This window comes from Telmatherina bonti (genome assembly GCF_933228915.1).
Source record: "Telmatherina bonti genome assembly, chromosome: 6".
Taxonomy (NCBI): domain Eukaryota; kingdom Metazoa; phylum Chordata; class Actinopteri; order Atheriniformes; family Telmatherinidae; genus Telmatherina; species Telmatherina bonti.
The window spans coordinates 25,786,428-25,802,239 of NC_136624.1; positions in this window are offsets into that span (position 1 = coordinate 25,786,428).

Here is a 15,812-nt window from a genome sequence, read left to right on the forward strand (position 1 = left end):
TACACTGCTCTCAGTACCACTCCACATAGATAACCAAAGGCAGAGGATGAGATAAAGCAGTGTTTTTCAACCACTGTGCCGTGGCACACTAGTGTGCAGCGAGAGATCATCAGGTGTACCCTGAGAAATTACCCAATTTCACCTAATTGGTCTAAAAAGCAGCTCTGTGTTCATCCAAACAGGCCCCAGTGAAAGATAATAAAATTCCTTCTTCTTGTATTTATCTGATTTCTATTCAAGAGGCTTTGACAAGATGGACTTTATAATAGTATTTTTTTTTTTTTTTTTAAACATTTTGGTTTGAGGTGTGCCTTGTAATTTTTCAGTGAAAAACAGTGTGCCTTGGCTTAAAAAAAAGGTTGAAACACTGAGATAAAGGACAGTTATTTTCCCACACTTAACCATACCATGTTCGAGGCATGTTTTGTGAAAGTGATGTTGTGAGACGGAAAGTTATTCTGAATGGATAGGATTAGAGGCGAGGCTGCTGCCCAAAGGTTTGGTATGTTTATAAATGTATTTAACAATACGGTTATGATGATACACTCAAAACATGCAAAAAAGCATGTAAATACCATATACTAAATATTCATTGTGGCAGACGAACTGGAAGAATGTGCTATTCTGTGCTTTTGAAAGATGCAACCCACAGGGTGCGCTGTTAGTAAATTAGTACCTTTTTGTATATTTTAGTGTGTTAAGGTAAAGACTCAAGAAGACTCATTTGTAAAGAAATGGTTTACAAACAGCTCATTGTTCCTGCGGCCACATTTGGTTACACTATTGGGAAGTTTAAGGTCTGTGGTATCAGAAACCACCTCCCTGAATATTACTGCAAGATGGAAACTGAGGAGAACAGATTAAACACAAGTCACAATTCATTTATTATCCTAACCGCTTAGTCCGATTAAGGGTCGCGGGGAAGCTGGAGCCTCTCCAAGCAGTACAAGTCACAATTCTTATTAGAAAATTCCAGAGTCTTGGTATCAAGTTATGCCTCATTCAGGAGTAAAATGATCCAAATCAGATGTTTTAAATGTGCTGGTAATAAATGAAGGACACTGCTGCTTGAGTCCTGATCTTAATCAAGTCATTGAAAACAGCTAAATGTGCAGGTAGGAGAAGACATATAATCAGCTAAAAATACATTTCATTCCAGTATGTTATGATTTCTTCTGAGGAGTATGCTGCAAAGTTATTGGTTAGGGGCCAATATTCTTGTCATGTGCTGGAACTAGAGTTAAAAAAAAAAAAAAAAAGAAGTGATTTAATTAAATTGAAAGTTTGTAACAAAGAATGATTATGACAGTTATATTTTGCACTATACTATAAACACACTCACACACACACACACACACACACACACACACACACACACACACACATATATATATATATATATATAGATAGATAGATAGATAGATAGATAGATAGATAGATAGATAGATAGAATCTTGTAGTTTTGTTTTGTGCAACTCAGCATTACCACAATAATACCACAAAGGATGCTAAAATTATGCATCATGTTTTGCATGGTACATGAAATATAATACTGATTGAGGCACAGTTTATTCAACCACAAGATGGCAATATTTAGTCGCTATATCAACATGTAGCAGTGTGTTGTTCTTTTTTGTGTGTGTATATATATATATATACATAGATAGATAGATAGATAGATAGATATAGATTTATATATATATATATATATATATATATATATATATATATATATATATATATATATATATATATATATATCGATGTATAGATCGATATATAGTCCTAATGCTCTCTTTCTATCTCTATCTCTCTCTCGCTCTCTCTCTTTCTCTCTCTCTTCCTTCAGAGAGTCAATTAGATAAGAGTACAAATCATTAGTGATGCAAGTTGCTGGCTCCTTCATCCTGTCTAGCTTCTTTCCCTTCTCATTATACTCCTCTCCTCACTTTAAGCTACACGGAAAGATAGATGACTTCACACTGTGTCTCGGCAGCTACAAAGAGGAAGCCACCAGGGTATTCTGTGTTAACAAGACTGCAAGAGGGATATGCAGACTTCAGCAGCACTGAGGGATGGCACTCGTGCAGAGTAAACTTCCTCAGTCTTCTGGTTTTAAATGTAAAGCACTTTTCTTTTGCCAAGTTGAACAGTCAGAGCATGCAGTGCAGACCGCTTTTAGCAATATTAAACTACAAAAACAGCACTGATATTCACTCTTCACTGCACATTCTATCATGTGTCTTTATTACTCAAGCGGGCAATCTTTCTCTCCCTTGGTACTACAGTTTGCATTGTCTGGCTTTGGTAAACTTTTAGGCATTCCTTTCATATTAAATGCCATGTACCAGCTATATTCATTCATTTTACTTAGGCAATGGTGACATCAAGAACTCTTTTTAAGTTTTAAGATACATGTGCTTTATTATTGTATGACATTTCTGCAAATCATTTATTTTCCTTCTTATTTCTGTATGTGGCATAGGCTTTTAATCCCATTCAGGATGTACCCCACGTCTTGCCTATACGTTTGTTTGTGTAGTTGATTTTTTTTTAAACCACACAGGAGCAGTGAAGCAAGGCAAGAGCACAACATCCAATATACTAATACCAGACAGACATTTTTATTCCTTCTTTTTTTTAAATTAATCTTTACTTGCTTGTTTGTCTGCTATATGTTGGTTATGCAGATAGTTTCCAAACAGTTTTATCAGATTGATCTACAAAGAAAGGTTTTTGCTTCAGGAGTCAAAGAACCTCCTAAGAGCAGAGGAGGATTAAAAATATAAATTAAACATATATGTGCTCTGAAAAATCTGTAGAGTTGGTTGACAGAACTCTGTGGGTATTTTAAATTTCATAACTTTAATGTTGGACACAAAAATGCAGCTATAATTTGAATTATAATTATCAGTACCCTTATAATAAAAGATTGACACACTGATCATAGATCATGACTGCATTTGAAGATGAATCTTTATTACATCCTCTGCCTTTTCACCTTCTTCTTTGTGCACTCACTCCCACTCTGTCTCTTGTAAGGCCACTATAGACTAAACTGTGACTTTGTGGAGACCGCCTTTAATTACTTTGTAGTACAGTCACTACACCCTTGTCATCGCGGGGACCTCACTATGACTGTGGAGAGAATCCTCTCACTGTGTGTGGCATAAGCACACACTGTATATATATATATATATATATATATATACATACATATATATATATATATATATATATATATATATATATATATATATATATATATATACATATATACATGTACACACACACACACACACACACACACACACACGCACATACACACATATATATATATATATATATATAAATATATATATATATATATATATATATATATATATATATATATATATATATATATATATATATATATATATATATATATATATGTTCACCTTTTGTCCATTCACTTTGTTCATGTTGCTGTGAAATTATTTTCATTGGCAAAGTGATTCATGGTTTCTGTTTCTTGGTGTTTGCTTCTTTCTCTACATTTCCATCCTTTCTCCATGTGTCATGTCAACCACAGTTTCTGAGCATGACCTGAATGCTTCCCTGGTTTATTTCTCTCACCTTTAGGTACATTACATACATAAATACTTCCACCTACTCCAAATAGATCATCCTAAGTTGAGCATAAATCAAGCACATGTACTATGTTTATCCTCAAATTTTCCCCATCACTGTCAGCAGTTTTTTGGTCCATGATGTCTCAGTCTCATCGCTTCAGGGGACACACACTCAGTAAGCAGTGGTGGTAGAAGAGCTATTGCTAGACAAAACAAAAGAAAAGAGCAAGGACATGTACAGTTAATTTACTGCTGACAGGGTATTAATAACTTTCCCTCAGAGGACTTTGGTTTCCTCTCTTTATTACAGAATGCAGCGACAATGTTTAGCTAAGCATTTGACCACATCATTTGACCTTTTTTGGTTGCTGTCTTGGACTAGAAATGTGTGAAGCTGATCAGTCAGTTTTTCTTGGAACAGATGACTCATTGGTTTTTAAACATCTTTTAAAATAACATGCAAAAAAGAAGAATTTTAGAACATATAAAAAATGTATGTGAGACTGAATGATGGTCAAATCAAATCATATCAGACACTTGGATCCTTCATTTCTTAAAAACAATGTAGCCTCTATTCAGAAGGGTGTTTTCCTTTTCTTTTCTTCCAAGGCACAATAATGCCATGAAGCACATGCACATGTATGTTCCATTCTGATCATAAATTGTGCATGTATTTGAGCAAAGAGAAGACATAATTGCCAACCATGTAGCATAAAATGTTTGAAGTGGTCTCCTATGGTGTATTTGGCATAGACCAGAGGATGGTTTTAGCTGGCTGCCATGCCACAGACAAGTGAGCCTGTAGATAGACAAACAGAGTCTAATGGGCAATTTGGTGGACACAAAGAGAAAGGAAGATGTAGAAGAATGGAGGAAAGAGATGGAGGGCAAAAAGAGGAGTAAAGGCGTATTGAAAACATATGCTGACTGCTGGTCTTCCTCCCTCTGCCTCATTCAGACAACCACACACAAGAAAGATTGGAGATGGGCCAGAAATGGTGTGAGGTTCAGTGCAAAGGTGATGACACATGGGCAGTGACTGACAATATTTTATGAAACAAAGATGGCAACTATCAGGGGCTAAACAAATGCAGATGACTAAAAAGGTCTCTCTTTTTTTTTAAAACCTGCAAAGAATTTATGTTTTACATTTACATCTACAATACACACTTCAACAACCCAAAAAAAAACCCAATATGTTTTATGCTTGGGTATATTTGCCTTTCCATGATTCATTTTGTTGTAGGAAGAATCAGCTAAACCGTTTTCTAACCCTGACGTTATACATGTAACATACATTATATAAAATACAGTAATATATTTGTGTTCCCTCCAAAATGGGAATACCTTAAATCAAAGCATTCTTATAAATATCTTCTATGCTCTGAGAGACAGACTTTTCATTTTCAGCCTGATGTAATCAAAACTGTCTCTTCTCAGTTCTTGAGCTACAGCTAATCAATTTGATGAGCTGTCCAAATTACCAAATTAAGGTCTTGGCTGTAGCTTGGTTAATGTACTTCATCCCCGGTTTCAGGATCTTTTCTTTGTGCTCTGCCAAAAGAAAGTCAAACCTGTCTGGACCATTTGGATTTGTTGCCCAAAACTAACCAACAAAGCAGTGAGTCAAAGATATTCCTCTGCAACAATTAACAAACCACAGCCAAGCAAGAAGATGACACATCACACTAAGATCAGGTCTGATCACAGTACTTCATTCCAGGCACACAATATGGTAATCATGCTTAAGACAACAAGTTGGTCAACAGTTTCCAAAAACTGAGGATACTATCTGAAATGTCATAAAAACAGATATGAATGATTTCCAAGTTATTTAACTGTATCGAATTGATATCATTACTGAGACTGAAACATATGTATATATTTTAGAAATGTGTATTTTCATTTTTGAGTTTGGTTTTAGAAACAGTTTAATAAGTTGAGGCTGGAGTGTTTTTACTCTATATTAATCAGTCTGTGATAGGCAACTAAGGAGATCAATTTCTGAATCTGTTCAAGCCAATTGTTATGTTGATTTAGTATTTAAGACTAATTTTTGCACTTTTCATGTGTTAAATGTTGTCAGTATGCATCTGGACTGCAGGCAGGAGGTTTTTATACCCATTGTCTTACACGCTGTTATATATTCAGAATCAGGGTTGATATTTTCTGGAAGATCCTGACCATTTCTCATGTTTTCATGCAGTTCTTTGGATTCACTGAAACATTTAGTGATATACAGGACATTTACTGTGTTTTCAGTTTGATGTTGTTTGGATTTTTAATTGTTAACTTATAACTCAACTTTCTTGGTTTTGCTACATCTGAAAATGTCTTTGTAGCATCAAGTTCAAATTTTCATTTAAATATTGGGCTGAAATTAACAAATTTAATGAGTCCCCTCCACCCCACCAAAATTTTTATTGCTCAGAACTAAACCCTTCTACCACCTCAAGCATTAAAATATACTACTTGACAGGAACCAATAATGTAAAAGAGTTCCTCCAGCAATCTTAAATGTCAACAATCTTTTTTTTTGTTTTATTGTTTGTCACTGTTGCTTTATTGACATTTAATTGGAAAACTGTATGTGATTCTAATTTGAATCTTGACAGAGTATCTGAATGTTGCATGTGTGATGTGAGACATCAGAATTGGTCATTGTTTGTGGACTGAGTAGCTCTTGTACCATTCCACATAAATAATTGTCAACCTGATGGCTGATGATGAGAAACATTAGTATATTTTGGAGATGAAAGAGATGTCAGCTTTATTTTATTTTATTTATTTATTTATTTATTTTTTATTTTATTTTATTTTATTTTATTTTATTTTATTTTATTTTATTTTATTTATTTATTTATTTATTTTATTTTATTCTATTTCGGTGGGGTAGTGTTATTGCAAATTGAAATGTTAGGAAAGGTCAATTATGTATAAATGTTGCACATTTTGGCTAATATGTCTTCTTGTCCCCCTTTTCTATCAATGAATGGTGTTCAATCAGAAATTTTTTGTTTAAGTTTTTATAAGACATTGTTGAATTTAATTGATAAAGCACATCACGAATCACTGCATTCATAACTATGCACATGTCTTTGCCCCATACAAGCAGTATGCTTGTATGGGCCACTTCCATGGCAGCGTGGAAGTGACCCACTTGTATAAAACATTTGCTTTTGTATGTGTGCACTTGCACAAGTGTGGCTGAAGTGTGTTTGACTGCTTGCAGTGATTAAAGTCAGAGTTAGAGTGTATGTATCATCAGTGCGGTGATGGTAGTGGTGGTTAGAAAAGCAAGAGGGGGAGAAGGAGGAGGAGGGGTCAAACACAGAAAGACAGACGCCAGCCTTGGTTTGGATCTGAGCCTGAGGAGGGACTGTGGCCGATGGAGAGTGGAAGGATGGGGAAAAGAGGGAGAAGAGGAAAGAGGCCTTAAATACTGAAACATGGGCACAGGATAGAGGAGAGGAAGAAGCTGTGATAGTGAAGAATGAGTTAAAATATCAGAAAGAGGTCATAGTAAATGATATAAGTTGCATGAGAACTGCTCAGTGATGTGTGGTGAGGATATGGGGAGGTAAAAAGGTAATGTTAAAGGAAGAGGGTTATGTTGTATGAGTTTGCTGCTGGAGGGATGCAAGGCTGGAGAGTGAGGAAGGAGAGGAGGAAGAAAGAGGGAGAGGAGAGGCTCATTAACCAGTGCGAGATTGGAGCCTCAGTGGCTTGCTTACATTCAACCACACGCCGCCTTTGATGAGGGCTGGATCCTCAAGCTCAATCAGTCCCACATGAGTCCAACTGCGAGAAGAGAGACAGAGAGGCCAGAGATTGTGAGAGGGAGACGATGGGGGTGGTAGAGTTGGGAAGAAAGAGCTAAGGGAACGAAAGAGGGCAGGAAAATAAAGAGGAAGCATCAGATAGTATAGGACAGGAGGCATGACAGCCCAGGGGAAGGAAAACAGCAGGAGAGAAAACAAGCATCAGGATATAAGTGAACTATCTACAAGGAGCAATTGGAAACTGGTTCTGTTTTTAAACAACCATCCAGAATAAAATTGCTTTTATAACACAAACATATCTGTATGGATACATGAGTCATTGTGAGAAAGCAGGAATTGTACAAATAAAAAGTTCACCAGTGTTTGTGACTGTGCATATATTTGCAACACTGAACAGCACTGTGAACTAGATGCTTGCACACTTTTATGTTTCCTGTATGTCAGATAGTTTGTGTGTCTTATGTGAATAAGAGAATGTTTAGCGTTTACAAATTTGGTGTAATGCATGTAATACATTGCATATTTCAACAGTTGTTACACAGAAATAACTAAATGCATACAGTTGTTCCTGAAAACACTGCACATATGAAAAAAGCATGTAAAATTTAGCTCTATTCTTTAATACAAAGCAAAAGAAAAGACATAAGAAGCTTGAAATAAAATACAGTTCCCATTGCAATTTTACAACAGACAGCCAAGTCTTACCAAAAACCATGTAACTCACACAAACACAAATCATGCCCATCAGTCCTAAAATAAGTACATGAGCACTGAGCAGTCAAGGCGTCAAGCCATGCATGTTAACCTAGTTATGCATATAGAGCATACGAGATGTTATTGGAACACAATTTACACACACACCCCAGACTACACTATCCATGGTCACATGTCCAAAACATAGCAAACAAATATCAATGCTTCCTCTTATTTGCTACAATTCTCAATCTACTTGTGCCTAAATATACCACTACATCATCCGCCAGTTCAAACGCATCTGTGTGTTCCCTGCAAATGCAGTAGTACTGACAGTGTTACACTGTAATATTGTAAATTTTCGGAAGCCAAGCTATTGTTTTCTGTAGTTTAGTGTTCACAAGATAAAACAGAAAATGAAACACTTGAGGTATTAATGACAACAACTTCAGTTTTGTCTGTATAGAAAGGCAGATTATTCAGTCAAGGCCCAAAGTAACGGTATCATCTGATTAACAATGACAATTACACCCATACTGTTTAATAAAGTTGCCTAATTTGAGCATGTAAAAAATATTAACCTGTACATTGTCTTAAATTGGTCAGTTTGGCATTAATCTAAAAAAAAATGGAGGGAAATGTTAGTAAACCAATCTCAAGTGCACCATAAGTTGGGTATTCTTAAACTTATTTTTTAAATCTAGTTTTCTATATATTTGTTCTGTATTTTTGTATACATTGTATGCCATATTTTAGCACATAGTCAAAGTTCCTGATATGTTTTTTTTGTTTGTTTTTTGTTTTGTTTTTGGAATGCCTTGCTGCTTATTTATTTCTCCAGGTTCCTGGTGTAAAGAGTTCCTTAGTCAAAATATACAACAGAAGTTAAATACTTTCAGAGTCACTGAGGCAATCAGAGGGGAGTTTCTCAACCTGTTGGAGATTATCGGAATTTCCACAGGATCGTCTTGCGTGGAAAATTACATTTGAACATCCTTTATTTTTGGAAATTAGACAATTTGTTTTGAACAAAAAAAATATTTGAATTTAAATGTGTGGTTTAAATGCACAGAATAATTAAGAATAATACATTCAGACTTGCATCCAGTGATCAAGCATTGTTCAACTGTAATTTGATCTGTTATCAGTCATAATAGATGCAGGATCATGCACAATTATCAATGAATCAATCAATGAATCAATCAATAAACAATCAATCAATCAGTCAATCAAACTTTACAAAGTACTTTTCATATAAATGTAGCACAAGTACAGCAAATTAATGTTAAGCAAAAGTGCTTTACATTAAAAGCAAAAGCAAAGAAAAAAAAGCAATATTACCCATCAAATCTCCCAGATCAATAACCAATGACACCCACATAAACACAACATACAACTCATGTTTACAGATGATGACACGGCAACATGTGGATACATAAAATTATATCTCAACAGATGCCGTTCCAACCCTATTAACTGTATTAGAAAACCAACACACTGCAAGCAAGACAATGAATCCAGAACTAAAATGGATCTTTCTAATCAAAATATTTTACCCTACAGCTCATTTTAGATTTTATGAGCACAACTGAAAATGTTAACTGGAAACACGAACTCCAGTTCTCCAGTGGCAGTGCCATTCAGGTACTGAATGTTTCCCTGCAGCGATTAAAAAAAATGGGTCATTCACAGACTTGTGCAGAACTTAACAACAGACTGTTGGAGATCCATTTTATCTGAATCAGGTGGTACATTAAAGAAATATTCAATGCCCACAGGACACTGGCCCTTAAGGATCGGACCTGGAGATTCCTGGTCTATCTGGTCAATTTTGTATGGGATTATATCTGTGCCCTCCTGCAAAAAGAAAGACAGAGGGTGAGAGATAGTTTGTGTGCATGTGTGTATAGTATATGTGCCTGATCGTGTGACTGGCGTGTGGCATGGCGTCACTGCTATGGATGAATGTGGCACCATTTAGTGGTTCTCCCATAAGCTCAGGTCTCTTTCTGTCTTTCCTTTCTCTTTCTCTCTTTCAACACCACATCAGCACCAGAGGGCTGCGAGATCATTACCCCATTACTGTGTCTCTACCAGTATTAAACCTATACCACTCCATCTGCTCCCTTCCTTTTTCTGTTTTCAATGCAGACTTCTGCAGGAACCAATTAATCGCAGCAGCCATGAGGGTTGCAATTAGTAAGTGTTTAACTAGATGAAAACATGTCCTTCATTCTGCTCTACTGTTAGTTGTGCTGCCATGTGGATGCAAATGTTGACTTATCTAATGAAAGACTATGAAGCCACCCAAATCAGATGGAAAGAAAAACAGTGAGATAACAAGACATTAAATCAGCAAACAAGTTAATCTCAAGTCAAAGAAAGATCTGTTTTAATATGAAGTGTTGCTTCTGTAGAGGCAGAGGGGAGGGCTACACGCTGAATAATGCTATCTGGATGATAACCTAAAGGCTTATTGGATGTAACTCCACACTCTCCAGTTAAATCCCCTCTACAACTTGGCAGAGACATAGAAGTGAGGTTACTCTATTGGTTTCCTTAATTTGTGCCAGTTTCCATTTTCATTTCCAAAAATTACACTGGTGTTCTGTTCACTCTGCATGCATCCACACCATGTGCCTGGTAGGGAGACACTGACAGAAAGCGGAATGAAGAATAGAGGTAGCAGAGGGATACTCTGCTGTGTAAACGTATGCAGTAACTCTGTGATAACTGTTTGTGCTTTGTCCTGTTTATGTGTGTATAATGAGTCATCAGTGATTGGCCAAGTTGATGTGGTCAGCAATGGAGGCAGAGGGAACACTTTACAGTAAGTTCACCAATGGAAAAGAACCTCTCTGGGAGGGGGGGGGGGGGGGGGGGGTGCAGGGGGAGCACAGCAGATGAGCACATCATTCCTCCAATTGTAGGAGTAAATTACACAGAAATATACAAAACTCACCACAGTTGAGCACAAAAGCCACCGTGACAGGGAGCAGAAAAAAGAAGACGCAAGATCTGAATAAACACACGTGCTGGGGCTGCAGGAAAATAAACAGGGCATAGAATTTTCTGGGCTTGGATTCACCTCTTGAAATGGTGAGGCTGAAATAAAATAAGGTAAAACAACATTAGTGAAGATATATAAGAAACAGAAGATAATCACCACTCACCATTTAAATATTAGGCTCTTAAATAATGAATTGGACTGTTAGTTAAATGCTTCCATGTTCCTAATCTCATTTACACACATAAACTAACACACACACAATGGGAGGGGCTGAATAAAGGAGGATCCACTGGCCCAATTCTACACTCACTGTGACCCATTATTCAGCAGCTCTTCCCCGTAAATGTGATAATTATATACTTGCCCATTCTTATAACAACACAAATATACAAACCATCCTGCTTCTGTTTGTTCTCCCTGTAATTCTCCCTTCATTTCCTCAGCACTCATAGTTAATCCATTATAAACCAACACAATTACTCCATTGAGCAGCTCTGTTTCATGGTGACTTGTCATGGGTCATATCAATCAAGATGCAGGACAATCAAATATGTGAATTTTAGCAAAAAAAAAAACTTTTTTGAACACATATTCATTTGGGCTTCCATGTGTGCATTGAAATGTGTGTGTGTGCATCAATGTGTTTGTGTGTGTATGTGTGTGTGTTCGTGTCTGCTGGCAAGCCAATGCACCATTGTGCAGCAGCAACCACAGGGCCTCCTTCTCCCCCCCACCCACCACAACAAAGAGCAATTAAACGCTGCTGCCTTGCCAGCTGAGGAGCCAACCACCAGCCACACTTCCACAAACAGGCAGATCTGTTTAAAACCAAAGGGGAGAAGCAATAAAAGCTAACCTACCGAGAGCAAGCCCCTATCATCCCCTTCCACTGATTCAAACCAGAGGGCGAATGGCTGGCTTCACCCTATCACTCACTATCACTGTTCAGGCTGAATTACCATCACATGTGCCGATTTACATCCCAAACCGAACCAGTTCAGTAGTATGTTAATATTAGTTTGCATCATCTATAGGGGCCAGGGGGTAAAAACATAAGCCTGATCATTAATTGAAGAAGCACTAAAATATGTGTGATAATACTGCATGTCAAAGATTCATCCAACTGTATTACAGGGGAATCTGGTGGGGGGGACTGAGTTCAGATGCACGGTGTTCCTCTGCATTTGTGCGAGTTGGTCAATGACAGACTACTTCTCAACAGGATGCGTACATGGAGCTGTAATGTTTGTTTGACCTACCAAAGATCACTTTAAGGATTAAAGCCTTTTCTGAACCACATTAAAACAGGAGTAATCGTGGCAAACAGCTTGTTTTGTTCTTTCATTTTTTGGCGTCAGGCACCTACTGTCGACTGCATAAACTGTCTGTGTTTTAGATAAGCTCAGTGTTCTTTTTTTTTTTTTTTTGTTACTCACTTGTTGGTGGTATATTCAACAGTGGAAGCAAAGTTGAGATATTTTTAAAAAATATTATCAAAATGAAATATTTAATTTAAGGTAGCCTATAGAAATACAATTATTATTGTGTACTGTGTTGATAGCAAAGAAAAGATAGGTTGTACTTTGTTATAAATGGACAAAACTGAACTACGTTTACTTTATTATTAAGTATTTTGGAGGATTTACACTTCTATGTCATTTATTCCTAAAGTCACTTTAAAATTACTTAGTATTATCAGCAATAGACATTTGTGGTTTTACTCAATGAAACTCTGTTTAGAACCATTTTTAAATTTTTAGAAAAAGTTTAAAAAGTCTAATAAAAATGTTATCATTAAGCAATCTTATGAAAACCTTAAATATATTCAATAAAACCATTTGAGAAAGTAAACCTTAAGCTTTTATCACAAACAGATTAGCCTTAATATTTGTTCAATTGTTTTTAAAAATAAAGATTATAAATGTTAAATTTTGATGAGTCATGGGCATTATAGTCCAGCATAAAATGACTTTTATTTTGCATAATTCTTTTTTAAAAATATGTGTTTGAACTTACAATGAAGAAAGAAAAAGAAAATTTCCTATATATATTTAGATCACATCTGACAATTGTTAAAAAAAACAATTTTAACATTACATAGTGAGATGAGATGCTTGTCTTTGTTTATTGTCGTCATTTTAAAAGAACACCGTGTTGACCAACAGCTAATGAACATCGGTAAATATAAAATAAGAAAAAACACACAGACAAAAGAATTTTTTCTTAAACACCATATGACCTGCATTTCACAAATGTTCAGCTTGACAGACATGGTCATACAAAATGTCTTGTTTTTTTTGTTGTTCATTTTTTTGGTTTTGTTTGCCTTGTTCCTCTCTGACCCCAGTAGAGGGCAGGAGTGCAGGGACCTGCCCTTGCGGCTGTTATGGAGATTGTCCTTGCCTTGGCCTAGCCCAGCCCACTCTAGCCCGGCTCGGCCTGGGTTCAGCGTGGGCCGCATCGCGGTGTCTCTGGTCAGGCAGCCTGGAGCCCTTGGGCGCTGGCAAGGGGTGCGGGCGTCCGGGAGGGGCCCCCTCAAAAGCCATCTACGAGGGGCCACACCCACACGGCCATTACGGTGGAGGCTGTTCTGGGCTTCTCCCGAGGCCGCCCGCCTGCCATTTTTAGCACAGCAACTGAGTAGACCACATACTGTGGCTTCAGACAAGTGGGGGGAAGGAAGGTTTCTTCTTTATTTTCAGTTAAAGCACCGTGGCCTTTGGGAGAATTTCTGCATTTGCGATCCAGTAGAATAAGTCAGCGTGGAACCATTGTTTATCTCTCAGATGAATTGAAACAAAAGGAAAAGAACAAAAACTAAACATACAAAACAATGGCTTTTTGATAAATGTTAGACCGGACCTTTGTTCAACAGCAGGGTTTCATTCAGGAGAAATAAAATTCCTTGTACAGTTAATTCATCTGTTTTACTTGTGTGGTTTGGTGTTTCTCCCAATCATATAAGAATGAGATGACCTGAAAGTATTACACTTAGTTCCAAGATCTTGTGAAATAAGTTAATGTAGGTTTATATAGTCCTGCACAGTCTTGGTGCTTTTCAGGAGTGTGTGGGTGAAGCGTTGGGTGGTCTAAAAGAGAGAAGACTTGAACTTCCTCTTGCACACATATGGTGCGGCTTGGTCTTTTTGTTTTGATTTTAGGGGTTTTAGCTTATAAGAACATAAGTCCGCTTTAGGTAAGACCTGCTTATTTTACCTACCTATAATATCATTCTATTTCTGTACATATTCTGCCCTCTCCTCTCACCATTTATCTAAGTACTTTCAGACTTTCCGGTTAAGCCTTGCCCGACATTGAAAACTAGACCTTTTGCATCACAGCACACTGCTTCAGTCTCGAGTTACATCAAAATTCTTGTCCTGTTTTTGCTTACTTTTATCCGTGCATTGCTTTTTATTGATAAATATCACCAGGAAATCACCACATCAGTCTCCTCCCAAAGAGGGAAACATAGGTCAAAAATATTCCACTTCTGTTGCATACAATCACTCAGTGGAAGTGGACATCTGATACTCGCAGTCACCCAACTCTTACATGGGGGGAAAATATACTCTTTTGACCCACTTGAAGATATTATCCCTCTCTTGGAGTGCAATATGTCTCTCATAAATAAACGATTGTTCCAATCCTTCAAACCACATCGTTATGGCACTAAAGAATATAATGTAAAGCTCAGAACAATTTTCTGTTAGAAGTGAAGGAGCTGAAAAGATGGAGGCTTTGTCTTGTGAGTGGCAGACCACAGAGCTGGAATGGATGTCATGAGGGAGAAAAAAATGCAATACAGACAAACAATGATAGTTAAAGTTATGCTACATACTCTCACATTGTGCAAGTTTGTCAAATCAAAGTTTTATTACATGAGAGCTTTCAAAGTACCAAATATTTACATTTAAGTTTAATCAAACATGCATTACTGGGATCTTTATTGATACAATCAGTAAACAATTAACTTCATTTTAAGAAGATATGTTTAAAAGTATAACGGACCATTTACACAATGAAAAAAGTCGCAAGTATTGATAGGATTTCTGAAATATCAAAAGTAAGAATTTTACACAATAGAAATTTGGCTCTATCAGTACGGAGAGTGAACGAGGGGAAGTTCATTAGATCAAGGGCAACAGGACCAGAGCTGACTGCTGGTGGCACACACACAACACATGGAACAGATCACACGACACATGGGTTTGGATTTGCCCATAGAAAATAAAGAAACCCAAAAGAGAAAACCTCAATTTACTCCCTTTAAAAATCCCTTCCTTCTTTTTGGCAGGGCTCCATCATGGAGTAATGAGCTCCCACCCAAACCTCAACACCAGCTGCTGTCAGGGTCTTGGGGGGGGGTTGGGGTAAAGATGTATAAACTAACTGAAGTAGAGAATAAGGTGGTCTGCAGTCCTGCTAGGTACAAATCAGTAGTTTTTGACAAAGCTGTGCTCCAAGAAATAGATAAACATACAGTAACACAAAGGAGCTAATTGACCAGAGGAGTCACTCTAAATAAACAGTAATTCTGAATAGGTGGAAGGGCTTTCAGGCTCTTGGGGCCATAAGGCTTACGTTTTGTCTGCCCTGGGTGGCTGGTACCCAACGGAGTCAGCGTTTGCCAGTCTTGGCCCACAGGGGTATGTGTACCCTGACTGTGGGGGGCCCTGACTGGGGCCTGCCTCTGCTGCCTCCTGGGTGGAT